The 18,414-nt window shown below is 45.4% G+C and overlaps 1 protein-coding gene across 1 annotated transcript in view; it reads right to left on the bottom strand.

Moving 5' to 3' along the window:
- The window catches only part of LOC106577222 (ankyrin-3), a 587,325-nt gene that overhangs the window by 414,204 nt on the left and 154,707 nt on the right, over positions 1-18,414 (bottom strand). The gene's annotated exons all lie outside the window — the stretch shown is intronic.

The raw sequence follows: 18,414 nt of genomic DNA, 5'->3' as shown, positions 1-18,414 counted from the left end.
GAAGGGATAGGTAGATTACTGAGTCTACAGGTACAGAGGAAGGGATAGGTAGATTACTGGTTCTACAGACAGGTACAGATGAAGGGATAGGTAGATTACTTTTTCTACAGGTACAGATGAGGAGATAGGTAGATTACTGGTTCTACAGACAGGTACAGAGGAAGGGATAGGTAGATTACTGGTTCTACAGGTACAGAGGAGGGGATAGGTAGATTACTGATTCTACAGACAGGTACAGAGGAGGGGATAGGTAGATTACTGGTTCTACAGACAGGTACAGAGGAGGGGATAGGTAGATTACTGATTCTACAGGTACAGAGGAGGGGATAGGTAGATTACTGGTTCTACAGACAGGTACAGAGGAAGGGCTAGGTAGATTACTTGTTCTACAGACAGGTACAGAGGAAGTGATAGGTAGATTACTGGTTCTACAGGTACAGAGGAGGGGATAGGTAGATTACTGGTTCCACAGACAGGTACAGAGGAGGGGATAGGTAGATTACTGGTTCTACAGACAGGTACAGAGGAAGGGATAGGTAGATTACTGGTTCTACAGACAGGTACAGAGGAAGGGATAGGTAGATTACTGGTACTACAGACAGGTACAGAGGAAGGGATAGGTAGATTACTGGTTCTACAGGTACAGAGGAAAGGATAGGTAGATTACTGGTTCTACAGACAGGTACAGAGGAAGGGATAGGTAGATTACTGGTTCAACAGACAGGTACAGAGGAAGGGATAGGTAGATTACTGGTTCTACAGGTAGAGAGGAAGGGATAGGTAGATTACTGTTTCTACAGACAGGTACAGATGAAGGGATAGGTAGATTACTGGTTCTACAGGTACAGAGGGAGGGATAGGTAGATTACTGGTTCTACAGACAGGTACAGAGGAAGGGATAGGTAGATTACTGGTTCTACAGACAGGTACAGAGGAAGGGATAGGTAGATTACTGGTCCTACAGGTACAGAGGAGGGATAGGTAGATTACTGGTTCTACAGACAGGTACAGAGGAGAGGATAGGTACATTACTGGTTCTACAGACAGGTACAGAGGACGGGATAGGTAGATTACTGGTTCTACAGGTAAAGGGGAAGGGATAGGTAGATTACCGGTTCAACAGGTACAGAGGAGGGGATAGGTAGATTACTGGTTCAACAGACAGGTACAGAGGAGGGGATAGGTAGATTACTGGTTCTACAGACAGGTACAGAGGAAGGTATAGGTAGATTACTGGTTCTACAGACAGGTACAGAGGAAGGGATAGGTAGATTACTGGTTCTACAGGTACAGAGGAAGGGATAGGTAGATTACTGGTTCTACAGACAGGTACAGAGGAAGGGATAGGTAGATTACTGGTTCTACAGGTACAGAGGAAGGGATAGGTAGATTACTGATTCTACAGGTACAGAGGAAGGGATAGGTAGATTACTGGTTCTACAGACAGGTACAGAGTAAGGGATAGGTAGATTACTTTTTCTACAGGTACAGATGAGGAGATAGGTAGATTACTGGTTCTACAGACAGGTACAGAGGAAGGGATAGGTAGATTACTGGTTCTACAGGTACAGATGAGGGGATAGGTAGATTACTGATTCTACAGACCGGTACAGAGGAGGGGATAGGTAGATTACTGGTTCTACAGACAGGTACAGAGGAGGGGATAGGTAGATTACTGGTTCTACAGACAGGTACAGAGGAGGGGATAGGTAGATTACTTGTTCTACAGACAGGTACAGAGGAAGTGATAGGTAGATTACTTGTTCTACAGACAGGTACAGAGGAAGTGATAGGTAGATTACTTGTTCTACAGACAGGTACAGAGGAAGTGATAGGTAGATTACTGGTTCTACAGGTACAGAGGAGGGGATAGGTAGATTACTGGTTCTACAGACAGGTACAGAGGAAGGGCTAGGTAGATTACTTGTTCTACAGACAGGTACAGAGGAAGTGATAGGTAGATTACTGGTTCTACAGGTACAGAGGAGGGGATAGTTAGATTACTGGTTCTACAGACAGGTACAGAGGAAGGGATAGGTAGATTACTGGTTCTACAGGTACAGAGGAGGGGATAGGTAGATTACTGGTTCTACAGACAGGTACAGAGGAAGGGATAGGTAGATTACTGGTTCTACCGGCAGGTACAGAGGAAGGGATAGGAAGATTACTGGTTCTACAGGTACAGAGGAAGGGATAGGTAGATTACTGGTTCTACAGAGAGGTACAGAGGAGGGGATAGGTAGATTACTTGTTCTACAGACAGGTACAGAGGAAGTGATAGGTAGATTACTTGTTCTACAGACAGGTACAGAGGAAGTGATAGGTAGATTACTTGTTCTACAGACAGGTACAGAGGAAGTGATAGGTAGATTACTGGTTCTACAGGTACAGAGGAGGGGATAGGTAGATTACTGGTTCTACAGACAGGTACAGAGGAAGGGCTAGGTAGATTACTTGTTCTACAGACAGGTACAGAGGAAGTGATAGGTAGATTACTGGTTCTACAGGTACAGAGGAGGGGATAGTTAGATTACTGGTTCTACAGACAGGTACAGAGGAAGGGATAGGTAGATTACTGGTTCTACAGGTACAGAGGAGGGGATAGGTATATTACTGGTTCTACAGACAGGTACAGAGGAAGGGATAGGTAGATTACTGGTTCTACCGGCAGGTACAGAGGAAGGGATAGGAAGATTACTGGTTCTACAGGTACAGAGGAAGGGATAGGTAGATTACTGGTTCTACAGAGAGGTACAGAGGAGGGGATAGGTAGATTACTGGTTCTACAGGTACAGAGGAGGGGATAGGTAGATTACTGGTTCTACAGGTACAGAGGAGGGGATAGGTAGATTACTGGTTCTACAGGTACAGAGGAGGGGATAGGTATATTACTGGTTCTACAGACAGGTACAGAGGAAGGGATAGGTAGATTACTGGTTCTACAGACAGGTACAGAGGAAGGGATAGGTAGATTACTGGTTATACAGACAGGTACAGAGGAAGGGATAGGTAGATTACTGGTTCTACAGGTACAGAGGAAAGGATAGGTAGATTACTGGTTCTACAGACAGGTACAGAGGAAGGGATAGGTAGATTACTGGTTCAACAGACAGGTACAGAGGAAGGGATAGGTAGATTACTGGTTCTACAGGTAGAGAGGAAGGGATAGGTAGATTACTGGTTCTACAGACAGGTACAGAGGAAGGGATAGGTAGATTACTGGTTCTACAGGTACAGAGGGAGGGATAGGTAGATTACTGGTTCTACAGACAGGTACAGAGGAAGGGATAGGTAGATTACTGGTTCTACAGACAGGTACAGAGGAAGGGATAGGTAGATTACTGGTCCTACAGGTACAGAGGAGGGATAGGTAGATTACTGGTTCAAAAGACAGGTACAGAGGAGAGGATAGGTACATTACTGGTTCTACAGACAGGTACAGAGGACGGGATAGGTAGATTACTGGTTCTACAGACAGGTACAGAGGAGGGGATAGGTAGATTACTGGTTCTACAGGTAAAGGGGAAGGGATAGGTAGATTACCGGTTCAACAGGTACAGAGGAGGGGATAGGTAGATTACTGGTTCAACAGACAGGTACAGAGGAGGGGATAGGTAGATTACTGGTTCTACAGACAGGTACAGAGGAAGGTATAGGTAGATTACTGGTTCTACAGACAGGTACAGATGAAGGGATAGGTAGATTACTGGTTCTACAGGTACAGAGAAAGGGATAGGTAGATTACTGGTTCTACAGACAGGTACAGAGGAAGGGATAGGTAGATTACTGGTTCTACAGGTACAGAGGAAGGGATAGGTAGATTACTGATTCTACAGGTACAGAGGAAGGGATATGTAGATTACTGGTTCTACAGACAGGTACAGAGGAAGGGATAGGTAGATTACTTTTTCTACAGGTACAGATGAGGAGATAGGTAGATTACTGGTTCTACAGACAGGTACAGAGGAAGGGATAGGTAGATTACTGGTTCTACAGGTACAGAGGAGGGGATAGGTAGATTACTGATTCTACAGACCGGTACAGAGGAGGGGATAGGTAGATTACTGGTTCTACAGACAGGTACAGAGGAGGGGATAGGTAGATTACTGGTTCTACAGACAGGTACAGAGGAGAGGATAGGTAGATTACTGATTCTACAGGTACAGAGGAGGGGATAGGTAGATTACTGGTTCTACAGACAGGTACAGAGGAAGGGCTAGGTAGATTACTTGTTCTACAGACAGGTACAGAGGAAGTGATAGGTAGATTACTGGTTCTACAGGTACAGAGGAGGGGATAGTTAGATTACTGGTTCTACAGACAGGTACAGAGGAAGGGATAGGTAGATTACTGGTTCTACAGGTACAGAGGAGGGGATAGGTAGATTACTGGTTCTACAGACAGGTACAGAGGAAGGGATAGGTAGATTACTGGTTCTACCGGCAGGTACAGAGGAAGGGATAGGAAGATTACTGGTTCTACAGGTACAGAGGAAGGGATAGGTAGATTACTGGTTCTACGGAGAGGTACAGAGGAGGGGATAGGTAGATTACTGGTTCTACAGGTACAGAGGAGGGGATAGGTAGATTACTGGTTCTACAGGTACAGAGGAGGGGATAGGTAGATTACTGGTTCTACAGGTACAGAGGAGGGGATAGGTATATTACTGGTTCTACAGACAGGTACAGAGGAAGGGAAAGGTAGATTACTGGTTCTACAGACAGGTACAGAGGAAGGGATAGGTAGATTACTGGTTATACAGACAGGTACAGAGGAAGGGATAGGTAGATTACTGGTTCTACAGGTACAGAGGAAAGGATAGGTAGATTACTGGTTCTACAGACAGGTACAGAGGAAGGGATAGGTAGATTACTGGTTCAACAGACAGGTACAGAGGAAGGGATAGGTAGATTACTGGTTCTACAGGTAGAGAGGAAGGGATAGGTAGATTACTGGTTCTACAGACAGGTACAGAGGAAGGGATAGGTAGATTACTGGTTCTACAGGTACAGAGGGAGGGATAGGTAGATTACTGGTTCTACAGACAGGTACAGAGGAAGGGATAGGTAGATTACTGGTTCTACAGACAGGTACAGAGGAAGGGATAGGTAGATTACTGGTTCTACAGGCAGGTACAGAGGAAGGGATAGGTAGATTCCTGGTTCTACAGACAGGTACAGAGGAAGGGATAGGTAGATTACTGGTTCTACAGGTACAGAGGAAGGGATAGGTAGATTACTGGTTCTACAGGTACAGAGGAAGGGATAGGTCGTTTACTGGTTCTACAGACAGGTACAGAGGAAGGGATAGGTAGATTACTGGTTCTACAGGTACAGAGGAGGGGATAGGTAGATTACTGGTTCTACAGACAGGTACAGAGGAAGGGATAGGTAGATTACTGGTTCTACAGACAGGTACAGAGGAAGGGATAGGTAGATTACTGGTTCTACATGCAGGTGCAGAGGAAGGGATAGGTAGATTACTGGTTCTACAGACAGGTACAGAGGAAGGGATAGGTAGATTACTGGTTCTACAGGTACAGAGGAAGGGATAGGTAGATTACTGGTTCTACAGACAGGTACAGAGGAAGGGATATGTAGATTACTGGTTCTACAGACAGGTACAGAGGAAGGGATAGGTAGATTACTGGTTCTACAGGTACAGAGGAAGGGATAGGTAGTTTACTGGTTCTACAGACAGTTACAGAGGAAGGGATAGGTAGATTACTGGTTCTACAGGTAGAGAGGAAGGGATAGGTAGATTACTGGTTCTACAGACAGGTACAGAGGAAGGGATAGGTAGATTACTGGTTCTACAGGTACAGAGGGAGGGATAGGTAGATTACTGGTTCTACAGACAGGTACAGAGGAAGGGATAGGTAGATTACTGGTTCTACAGACAGGTACAGAGGAAGGGATAGGTAGATTACTGATTCTACAGGCAGGTACAGAGGAAGGGATAGGTAGATTCCTGGTTCTACAGACAGGTACAGAGGAACGGATAGGTAGATTACTGGTTCTACAGGTACAGAGGAAGGGATAGGTAGATTACTGGTTCTACAGGTACAGAGGAAGGGATAGGTAGTTTACTGGTTCTACAGACAGGGACAGAGGAAGGGATAGGTAGATTACTGGTTCTACAGGTACAGAGGAGGGGATAGGTAGATTACTGGTTCTACAGGTACAGAGGAGGGGATAGGTGGATTACTGGTTCTACAGGTACAGAGGAGGGGATAGGTATATTACTGGTTCTACAGACAGGTACAGAGGAAGGGATAGGTAGATTACTTGTTCTACAGACAGGTACAGAGGAAGTGATAGGTAGATTACTTGTTCTACAGACAGGTACAGAGGAAGTGATAGGTAGATTACTGGTTCTACAGGTACAGAGGAGGGGATAGGTAGATTACTGGTTCTACAGACAGGTACAGAGGAAGGGCTAGGTAGATTACTTGTTCTACAGACAGGTACAGAGGAAGTGATAGGTAGATTACTGGTTCTACAGGTACAGAGGAGGGGATAGGTAGATTACTGGTTCTACAGACAGGTACAGAGGAAGGGATAGGTAGATTACTGGTTCTACAGGTACAGAGGAGGGGATAGGTAGATTACTGGTTCTACAGACAGGTACAGAGGAAGGGATAGGTAGATTACTGGTTCTACCGGCAGGTACAGAGGAAGGGATAGGAAGATTACTGGTTCTACAGGTACAGAGGAAGGGATAGGTAGATTACTGGTTCTACAGACAGGTACAGAGGAGGGGATAGGTAGATTACTGGTTCTACAGGTACAGAGGAGGGGATAGGTAGATTACTGGTTCTACAGGTACAGAGGAGGGGATAGGTAGATTACTGGTTCTACAGGTACAGAGGAGGGGATAGGTAGATTACTGGTTCTACAGACAGGTACAGAGGAAGGGATAGGTAGATTACTGGTTCTACAGACAGGTACAGAGGAAGGGATAGGTAGATTACTGGTTCTACAGACAGGTACAGAGGAAGGGATAGGTAGATTACTGGTTCTACAGGTACAGAGGAGAGGATAGGTAGATTACTGGTTCAACAGACAGGTACAGAGGAAGGGATAGGTAGATTACTGGTTCAACAGACAGGTACAGAGGAGGGGATAGGTAGATTACTGGTTCTACAGGTACAGAGGAAGGGATAGGTAGATTACTGGTTCTACAGACAGGTACAGAGGAAGGGATAGGTAGATTACTGGTTCTACAGGTACAGAGGGAGGGATAGGTAGATTACTGGTTCTACAGACAGGTACAGAGGAAGGGATAGGTAGATTACTGGTTCTACAGACAGGTACAGAGGAAGGGATAGGTAGATTACTGGTCCTACAGGTACAGAGGAGGGATAGGTAGATTACTGGTTCAAAAGACAGGTACAGAGGAGAGGATAGGTACATTACTGGTTCTACAGACAGGTACAGAGGACGGGATAGGTAGATTACTGGTTCTACAGACAGGTACAGAGGAGGGGATAGGTAGATTACTGGTTCTACAGGTAAAGGGAAGGGATAGGTAGATTACCGGTTCAACAGGTACAGAGGAGGGATAGGTAGATTACTGGTTCAACAGACAGGTACAGAGGAGGGGATAGGTAGATTACTGGTTCTACAGACAGGTACAGAGGAAGGTATAGGTAGATTACTGGTTCTACAGACAGGTACAGATGAAGGGATAGGTAGATTACTGGTTCTACAGGTACAGAGGAAGGGATAGGTAGATTACTGGTTCTACAGACAGGTACAGAGGAAGGGATAGGTAGATTACTGGTTCTACAGGTACAGAGGAAGGGATAGGTAGATTACTGATTCTACAGGTACAGAGGAAGGGATATGTAGATTACTGGTTCTACAGACAGGTACAGAGGAAGGGATAGGTAGATTACTTTTTCTACAGGTACAGATGAGGAGATAGGTAGATTACTGGTTCTACAGACAGGTACAGAGGAAGGGATAGGTAGATTACTGGTTCTACAGGTACAGAGGAGGGGATAGGTAGATTACTGATTCTACAGACCGGTACAGAGGAGGGGATAGGTAGATTACTGGTTCTACAGACAGGTACAGAGGAGGGGATAGGTAGATTACTGGTTCTACAGACAGGTACAGAGGAGAGGATAGGTAGATTACTGATTCTACAGGTACAGAGGAGGGGATAGGTAGATTACTGGTTCTACAGACAGGTACAGAGGAAGGGATAGGTAGATTACTGGTTCTACAGACAGGTACAGAGGAAGTGATAGGTAGATTACTGGTTCTACAGGTACAGAGGAGGGGATAGGTAGATTACTGGTTCTACAGACAGGTACAGAGGAAGGGATAGGTAGATTACTGGTTCTACAGGTACAGAGGAGGGGATAGGTAGATTACTGGTTCTACAGACAGGTACAGAGGAAGGGATAGGTAGATTACTGGTTCTACCGGCAGGTACAGAGGACGGGATAGGAAGATTACTGGTTCTACAGGTACAGAGGAAGGGATAGGTAGATTACTGGTTCTACGGAGAGGTACAGAGGAGGGGATAGGTAGATTACTGGTTCTACAGGTACAGAGGAGGGGATAGGTAGATTACTGGTTCTACAGGTACAGAGGAGGGATAGGTAGATTACTGGTTCTACAGGTACAGAGGAGGGGATAGGTAGATTACTGGTTCTACAGACAGGTACAGAGGAAGGGATAGGTAGATTACTGGTTCTACAGACAGGTACAGAGGAAGGGATAGGTAGATTACTGGTTCTACAGACAGGTACAGAGGAAGGGATAGGTAGATTACTGGTTCTACAGGTACAGAGGAAAGGATAGGTAGATTACTGGTTCTACAGACAGGTACAGAGGAAGGGATAGGTAGATTACTGGTTCAACAGACAGGTACAGAGGAAGGGATAGGTAGATTACTGGTTCTACAGGTAGAGAGGAAGGGATAGGTAGATTACTGGTTCTACAGACAGGTACAGAGGAAGGGATAGGTAGATTACTGGTTCTACAGGTACAGAGGGAGGGATAGGTAGATTACTGGTTCTACAGACAGGTACAGAGGAAGGGATAGGTAGATTACTGGTTCTACAGACAGGTACAGAGGAAGGGATAGGTAGATTACTGGTTCTACAGGCAGGTACAGAGGAAGGGATAGGTAGATTCCTGGTTCTACAGACAGGTACAGAGGAAGGGATAGGTAGATTACTGGTTCTACAGGTACAGAGGAAGGGATAGGTAGATTACTGGTTCTACAGGTACAGAGGAAGGGATAGGTCGTTTACTGGTTCTACAGACAGGTACAGAGGAAGGGATAGGTAGATTACTGGTTCTACAGGTACAGAGGAGGGGATAGGTAGATTACTGGTTCTACAGACAGGTACAGAGGAAGGGATAGGTAGATTACTGGTTCTACAGACAGGTACAGAGGAAGGGATAGGTAGATTACTGGTTCTACATGCAGGTACAGAGGAAGGGATAGGTAGATTACTGGTTCTACAGACAGGTACAGAGGAAGGGATAGGTAGATTACTGGTTCTACAGGTACAGAGGAAGGGATAGGTAGATTACTGGTTCTACAGACAGGTACAGAGGAAGGGATATGTAGATTACTGGTTCTACAGACAGGTACAGAGGAAGGGATAGGTAGATTACTGGTTCTACAGGTACAGAGGAAGGGATAGGTAGTTTACTGGTTCTACAGACAGTTACAGAGGAAGGGATAGGTAGATTACTGGTTCTACAGGTACAGAGGAAGGGATAGGTAGATTACTGGTTCTACAGACAGGTACAGAGGAAGGGATAGGTAGATTACTGGTTCTACAGGTACAGAGGGAGGGATAGGTAGATTACTGGTTCTACAGACAGGTACAGAGGAAGGGATAGGTAGATTACTGGTTCTACAGACAGGTACAGAGGAAGGGATAGGTAGATTACTGATTCTACAGGCAGGTACAGAGGAAGGGATAGGTAGATTCCTGGTTCTACAGACAGGTACAGAGGAACGGATAGGTAGATTACTGGTTCTACAGGTACAGAGGAAGGGATAGGTAGATTACTGGTTCTACAGGTACAGAGGAAGGGATAGGTAGTTTACTGGTTCTACAGACAGGGACAGAGGAAGGGATAGGTAGATTACTGGTTCTACAGGTACAGAGGAGGGGATAGGTAGATTACTGGTTCTACAGACAGGTACAGAGGAAGGGATAGGTAGATTACTGGTTCTACAGACAGGTAGAGAGGAAGGGATAGGTAGATTACTGGTTCTACAGACAGGTACAGAGGAAGGGATAGGTAGATTACTGGTTCTACAGGTACAGAGGGAGGGATAGGTAGATTACTGGTTCTACAGACAGGTACAGAGGAAGGGATAGGTAGATTACTGGTTCTACAGACAGGTACAGAGGAAGGGATAGGTAGATTACTGGTCCTACAGGTACAGAGGAGGGATAGGTAGATTACTGGTTCAAAAGACAGGTACAGAGGAGAGGATAGGTACATTACTGGTTCTACAGACAGGTACAGAGGACGGGATAGGTAGATTACTGGTTCTACAGACAGGTACAGAGGAGGGGATAGGTAGATTACTGGTTCTACAGGTAAGGGGAAGGGATAGGTAGATTACCGGTTCAACAGGTACAGAGGAGGGGATAGGTAGATTACTGGTTCAACAGACAGGTACAGAGGAGGGGATAGGTAGATTACTGGTTCTACAGACAGGTACAGAGGAAGGTATAGGTAGATTACTGGTTCTACAGACAGGTACAGATGAAGGGATAGGTAGATTACTGGTTCTACAGGTACAGAGAAGGGGATAGGTAGATTACTGGTTCTACAGACAGGTACAGAGGAGGGATAGGTAGATTACTGGTTCTACAGGTACAGAGGAAGGGATAGGTAGATTACTGATTCTACAGGTACAGAGGAAGGGATAGGTAGATTACTGGTTCTACAGACAGGTACAGAGGAAGGGATAGGTAGATTACTGTTCTACAGGTACAGATGAGGAGATAGGTAGATTACTGGTTCTACAGACAGGTACAGAGGAAGGGATAGGTAGATTACTGGTTCTACAGGTACAGAGGAGGGGATAGGTAGATTACTGGTTCTACAGACCGGTACAGAGGAGGGGATAGGTAGATTACTGGTTCTACAGACAGGTACAGAGGAGGGATAGGTAGATTACTGGTTCTACAGACAGGTACAGAGGAAGGGATAGGTAGATTACTGGTTCTACAGGTACAGAGGGAGGGATAGGTAGATTACTGGTTCTACAGACAGGTACAGAGGAAGGGCTAGGTAGATTACTTGTTCTACAGACAGGTACAGAGGAAGTGATAGGTAGATTACTGGTTCTACAGGTACAGAGGAGGGGATAGGTAGATTACTGGTTCTACAGACAGGTACAGAGGAAGGGATAGGTAGATTACTGGTTCTACAGGTACAGAGGAGGGATAGGTAGATTACTGGTTCTACAGACAGGTACAGAGGAAGGGATAGGTAGATTACTGGTTCTACCGGCAGGTACAGAGGAAGGGATAGGAAGATTACTGGTTCTACAGGTACAGAGGAAGGGATAGGTAGATTACTGGTTCTACGGAGAGGTACAGAGGAGGGATAGGTAGATTACTGGTTCTACAGGTACAGAGGAGGGATAGGTAGATTACTGGTTCTACAGGTACAGAGGAGGGATAGGTAGATTACTGGTTCTACAGGTACAGAGGAGGGGATAGGTATATTACTGGTTTTACAGACAGGTACAGAGGAAGGGATAGGTAGATTACTGGTTCTACAGACAGGTACAGAGGAAGGGATAGGTAGATTACTGGTTATACAGACAGGTACAGAGGAAGGGATAGGTAGATTACTGGTTCTACAGGTACAGAGGAAAGGATAGGTAGATTACTGGTTCTACAGACAGGTACAGAGGAAGGGATAGGTAGATTACTGGTTCAACAGACAGGTACAGAGGAAGGGATAGGTAGATTACTGGTTCTAACAGGTAGAGAGGAAGGGATAGGTAGATTACTGGTTCTACAGACAGGTACAGAGGAAGGGATAGGTAGATTACTGGTTCTACAGGTACAGAGGGAGGGATAGGTAGATTACTGGTTCTACAGACAGGTACAGAGGAAGGGATAGGTAGATTACTGGTTCTACAGACAGGTACAGAGGAAGGGATAGGTAGATTACTGGTTCTACAGGCAGGTACAGAGGAAGGGATAGGTAGATTCCTGGTTCTACAGACAGGTACAGAGGAAGGGATAGGTAGATTACTGGTTCTACAGGTACAGAGGAAGGGATAGGTAGATTACTGGTTCTACAGGTACAGAGGAAGGGATAGGTCGTTTACTGGTTCTACAGACAGGTACAGAGGAAGGGATAGGTAGATTACTGGTTCTACAGGTACAGAGGAGGGGATAGGTAGATTACTGGTTCTACAGACAGGTACAGAGGAAGGGATAGGTAGATTACTGGTTCTACAGACAGGTACAGAGGAAGGGATAGGTAGATTACTGGTTCTACATGCAGGTGCAGAGTAAGGGATAGGTAGATTACTGGTTCTACAGACAGGTACAGAGGAAAGGATAGGTAGATTACTGGTTCTACAGGTACAGAGGAAGGGATAGGTAGATTACTGGTTCTACAGACAGGTACAGAGGAAGGGATATGTAGATTACTGGTTCTACAGACAGGTACAGAGGAAGGGATAGGTAGATTACTGGTTCTACAGGTACAGAGGAAGGGATAGGTAGTTTACTGGTTCTACAGACAGTTACAGAGGAAGGGATAGGTAGATTACTGATTCTAAAGGTAGAGAGGAAGGGATAGGTAGATTACTGGTTCTACAGACAGGTACAGAGGAAGGGATAGGTAGATTACTGGTTCTACAGGTACAGAGGGAGGGATAGGTAGATTACTGGTTCTACAGACAGGTACAGAGGAAGGGATAGGTAGATTACTGGTTCTACAGACAGGTACAGAGGAAGGGATAGGTAGATTACTGATTCTACAGGCAGGTACAGAGGAAGGGATAGGTAGATTCCTGGTTCTACAGACAGGTACAGAGGAAGGGATAGGTAGATTACTGGTTCTACAGGTACAGAGGAAGGGATAGGTAGATTACTGGTTCTACAGGTACAGAGGAAGGGATAGGTAGTTTACTGGTTCTACAGACAGGGACAGAGGAAGGGATAGGTAGATTACTGGTTCTACAGGTACAGAGGAGGGGATAGGTAGATTACTGGTTCTACAGACAGGTACAGAGGAAGGGATAGGTAGATTACTGGTTCTACAGACAGGTACAGAGGAAGGGATAGGTAGATTACTGGTTCTACATGCAGGTGCAGAGGAAGGGATAGGTAGATTACTGGTTCTACAGACAGGTACAGAGGAAGGGATAGGTAGATTACTGGTTCTACAGGTACAGAGGAAGGGATAGGTAGATTACTGGTTCTACAGACAGGTACAGAGGAAGGGATATGTAGATTACTGGTTCTACAGACAGGTACAGAGGAAGGGATAGGTAGATTACTGGTTCTACAGGTACAGAGGAAGGGATAGGTAGTTTACTGGTTCTACAGACAGGTACAGAGGAAGGGATAGGTAGATTACTGGTTCTACAGGTACAGAGGAGGGGATAGGTAGATTACTGGTTCTACAGACAGGTACAGAGGAAGGGATAGGTAGATTACTGGTTCTACAGACAGGTACAGAGGAAGGGACAGGTAGATTACTGGTCCTACAGGTACAGAGGAAGGGATAGGTAGATTACTGGTTCAAAAGACAGGTACAGAGGAGAGGATAGGTACATTACTGGTTCTACAGACAGGTACAGAGGACGGGATAGGTAGATTACTGGTTCTAAAGACAGGTACAGAGGAAGGGATAGGTAGATTACTGGTTCTACAGACAGGTACAGAGGAGGGATAGGTAGATTACTGGTTCTACAGGTACAGATGAGGGGATAGGTAGATTACCGGTTCAACAGGTACAGAGGAGGGATAGGTAGATTACTGGTTCAACAGACAGGTACAGAGGAGGGGATAGGTAGATTACTGGTTCTACAGACAGGTACAGAGGAAGGGATAGGTAGATTACTGGTTCTACAGACAGGTACAGAGGAAGGGATAGGTAGATTACTGGTTCTACAGGTACAGAGGAAGGGATAGGTAGATTACTGGTTCTACAGGTACAGAGGAAGGGATAGGTAGTTTACTGGTTCTACAGACAGGTACAGAGGAAGGGATAGGTAGATTACTGGTTCTACAGGTACAGAGGAGGGGATAGGTAGATTACTGGTTCTACAGACAGGTACAGAGGAAGGGATAGGTAGATTACTGGTTCTACAGACAGGTACAGAGGAAGGGACAGGTAGATTACTGGTCCTACAGGTACAGAGGAAGGGATAGGTAGATTACTGGTTCAAAAGACAGGTACAGAGGAGAGGATAGGTACATTACTGGTTCTACAGACAGGTACAGAGGACGGGATAGGTAGATTACTGGTTCTAAAGACAGGTACAGAGGAAGGGATAGGTAGATTACTGGTTCTACAGACAGGTACAGAGGAGGGATAGGTAGATTACTGGTTCTACAGGTACAGATGAGGGGATAGGTAGATTACCGGTTCAACAGGTACAGAGGAGGGATAGGTAGATTACTGGTTCAACAGACAGGTACAGAGGAGGGATAGGTAGATTACTGGTTCTACAGACAGGTACAGAGGAAGGTATAGGTAGATTACTGGTTCTACAGACAGGTACAGAGGAAGGGATAGGTAGATTACTGGTTCTACAGGTACAGAGGAAGGGATAGGTAGATTACTGGTTCTACAGACAGGTACAGAGGAAGGGATAGGTAGATTACTGGTTCTACAGACAGGTACAGAGGAGGGGATAGGTAGATTACTGATTCTACAGGTACAGAGGAGGGGATAGGTAGATTACTGGTTCTACAGACAGGTACAGAGGAAGGGCTAGGTAGATTACTTGTTCTACAGACAGGTACAGAGGAAGTGATAGGTAGATTACTGGTTCTACAGGTACAGAGGAGGGGATAGGTAGATTACTGGTTCCACAGACAGGTACAGAGGATTGGATAGGTAGATTACTGGTTCTACAGACAGGTACAGAGGAAGGGATAGGTAGATTACTGGTTGTACAGACAGGTACAGAGGAAGGGATAGGTAGATTACTGGTACTACAGACAGGTACAGGGGAAGGGATAGGTAGATTACTGGTTCTACAGGTACAGAGGAAAGGATAGGTAGATTACTGGTTCTACAGACAGGTACAGAGGAAGGGATAGGTAGATTACTGGTTCAACAGACAGGTACAGAGGAAGGGATAGGTAGATTACTGGTTCTACAGGTAGAGAGGAAGGGATAGGTAGATTACTGGTTGTACAGACAGGTACAGATGAAGGGATAGGTAGATTACTGGTTCTACAGGTACAGAGGGAGGGATAGGTAGATTACTGGTTCTACAGACAGGTACAGAGGAAGGGATAGGTAGATTACTGGTTCTACAGACAGGTACAGAGGAAGGGATAGGTAGATTACTGGTTCTACAGGTACAGAGGAAGGGATAGGTAGATTACTGGTTCTACAGACAGGTACAGAGGAAGGGATAGGTAGATTACTGGTTCTACAGGTACAGAGGAGGGGATAGGTAGATTACTGGTTCTACAGACAGGTACAGAGGAAGGGATAGGTAGATTACTGGTTCTACAGACAGGTACAGAGGAAGGGACAGGTAGATTACTGGTCCTACAGGTACAGAGGAAGGGATAGGTAGATTACTGGTTCAAAAGACAGGTACAGAGGAGAGGATAGGTACATTACTGGTTCTACAGACAGGTACAGAGGACGGGATAGGTAGATTACTGGTTCTAAAGACAGGTACAGAGGAAGGGATAGGTAGATTACTGGTTCTACAGACAGGTACAGAGGAGGGGATAGGTAGATTACTGGTTCTACAGGTACAGATGAGGGGATAGGTAGATTACCGGTTCAACAGGTACAGAGGAGGGGATAGGTAGATTACTGGTTCAACAGACAGGTACAGAGGAGGGGATAGGTAGATTACTGGTTATACAGACAGGTACAGAGGAAGGTATAGGTAGATTACTGGTTCTACAGACAGGTACAGAGGAAGGGATAGGTAGATTACTGGTTCTACAGGTACAGAGGAAGGGATAGGTAGATTACTGGTTCTACAGACAGGTACAGAGGAAGGGATAGGTAGATTACTGGTTCTACAGACAGGTACAGAGGAGGGGATAGGTAGATTACTGATTCTACAGGTACAGAGGAGGGGATAGGTAGATTACTGGTTCTACAGACAGGTACAGAGGAAGGGCTAGGTAGATTACTTGTTCTACAGACAGGTACAGAGGAAGTGATAGGTAGATTACTGGTTCTACAGGTACAGAGGAGGGGATAGGTAGATTACTGGTTCCACAGACAGGTACAGAGGATTGGATAGGTAGATTACTGGTTCTACAGACAGGTACAGAGGAAGGGATAGGTAGATTACTGGTTGTACAGACAGGTACAGAGGAAGGGATAGGTAGATTACTGGTACTACAGACAGGTACAGGGGAAGGGATAGGTAGATTACTGGTTCTACAGGTACAGAGGAAAGGATAGGTAGATTACTGGTTCTACAGACAGGTACAGAGGAAGGGATAGGTAGATTACTGGTTCAACAGACAGGTACAGAGGAAGGGATAGGTAGATTACTGGTTCTACAGGTAGAGAGGAAGGGATAGGTAGATTACTGGTTGTACAGACAGGTACAGATGAAGGGATAGGTAGATTACTGGTTCTACAGGTACAGAGGGAGGGATAGGTAGATTACTGGTTCTACAGACAGGTACAGAGGAAGGGATAGGTAGATTACTGGTTCTACAGACAGGTACAGAGGAAGGGATAGGTAGATTACTGGTTCTACAGGTACAGAGGAAGGGATAGGTAGATTACTGGTTCTACAGACAGGTACAGAGGAAGGGATAGGTAGATTACTGGTTCTACAGGTACAGAGGAGGGGATAGGTAGATTACTGGTTCCACAGACAGGTACAGAGGAGGGGATAGGTAGATTACTGGTTCTACAGACAGGTACAGAGGAAGGGATAGGTAGATTACTGGTTGTACAGACAGGTACAGAGGAAGGGATAGGTAGATTACTGGTACTACAGACAGGTACAGGGGAAGGGATAGGTAGATTACTGGTTCTACAGGTACAGAGGAAAGGATAGGTAGATTACTGGTTCTACAGACAGGTACAGAGGAAGGGATAGGTAGATTACTGGTTCAACAGACAGGTACAGAGGAAGGGATAGGTAGATTACTGGTTCTACAGGTAGAGAGGAAGGGATAGGTAGATTACTGGTTGTACAGACAGGTACAGATGAAGGGATAGGTAGATTACTGGTTCTACAGGTACAGAGGGAGGGATAGGTAGATTACTGGTTCTACAGACAGGTACAGAGGAAGGGATAGGTAGATTACTGGTTCTACAGACAGGTACAGAGGAAGGGATAGGTAGATTACTGGTTCTACAGGTACAGAGGAAGGGATAGGTAGATTACTGGTTCTACAGACAGGTACAGAGGAAGGGATATGTAGATTACTGGTTCTACAGACAGGTACAGAGGAAGGGATAGGTAGATTACTGGTTCTACAGGTACAGAGGAAGGGATAGGTAGTTTACTGGTTCTACAGACAGGTACAGAGGAAGGGATAGGTAGATTACTGGTTCTACAGGTAAAGAGGAGGGGATAGGTAGATTACTGGTTCTACAGACAGGTACAGAGGAAGGGATAGGTAGATTACTGGTTCAACAGACAGGTACAGATGAAGGGATAGGTAGATTACTGGTTCTACAGGTAGAGAGGAAGGGATAGGTAGATTACTGGTTGTACAGACAGGTACAGATGAAGGGATAGGTAGATTACTGGTTCTACAGGTACAGAGGGAGGGATAGGTAGATTACTGGTTCTACAGACAGGTACAGAGGAAGGGATAGGTAGATTACTGGTTCTACAGACAGGTACAGAGGAAGGGATAGGTAGATTACTGGTTCTACAGGTACAGAGGAAGGGATAGGTAGATTACTGGTTCTACAGACAGGTACAGAGGAAGGGATAGGTAGATTACTGGTTCTACAGGTACAGAGGAGGGATAGGTAGATTACTGGTTCCACAGACAGGTACAGAGGAGGGGATAGGTAGATTACTGGTTCTACAGACAGGTACAGAGGAAGGGATAGGTAGATTACTGGTTGTACAGACAGGTACAGAGGAAGGGATAGGTAGATTACTGGTACTACAGACAGGTACAGGGGAAGGGATAGGTAGATTACTGGTTCTACAGGTACAGAGGAAAGGATAGGTAGATTACTGGTTCTACAGACAGGTACAGAG

This window comes from Salmo salar, chromosome ssa18 (assembly GCF_905237065.1).
Source record: "Salmo salar chromosome ssa18, Ssal_v3.1, whole genome shotgun sequence".
Classification (NCBI taxonomy): Eukaryota; Metazoa; Chordata; class Actinopteri; order Salmoniformes; family Salmonidae; genus Salmo; species Salmo salar.
This window is presented reverse-complemented; position numbering and strand designations above follow the sequence as displayed.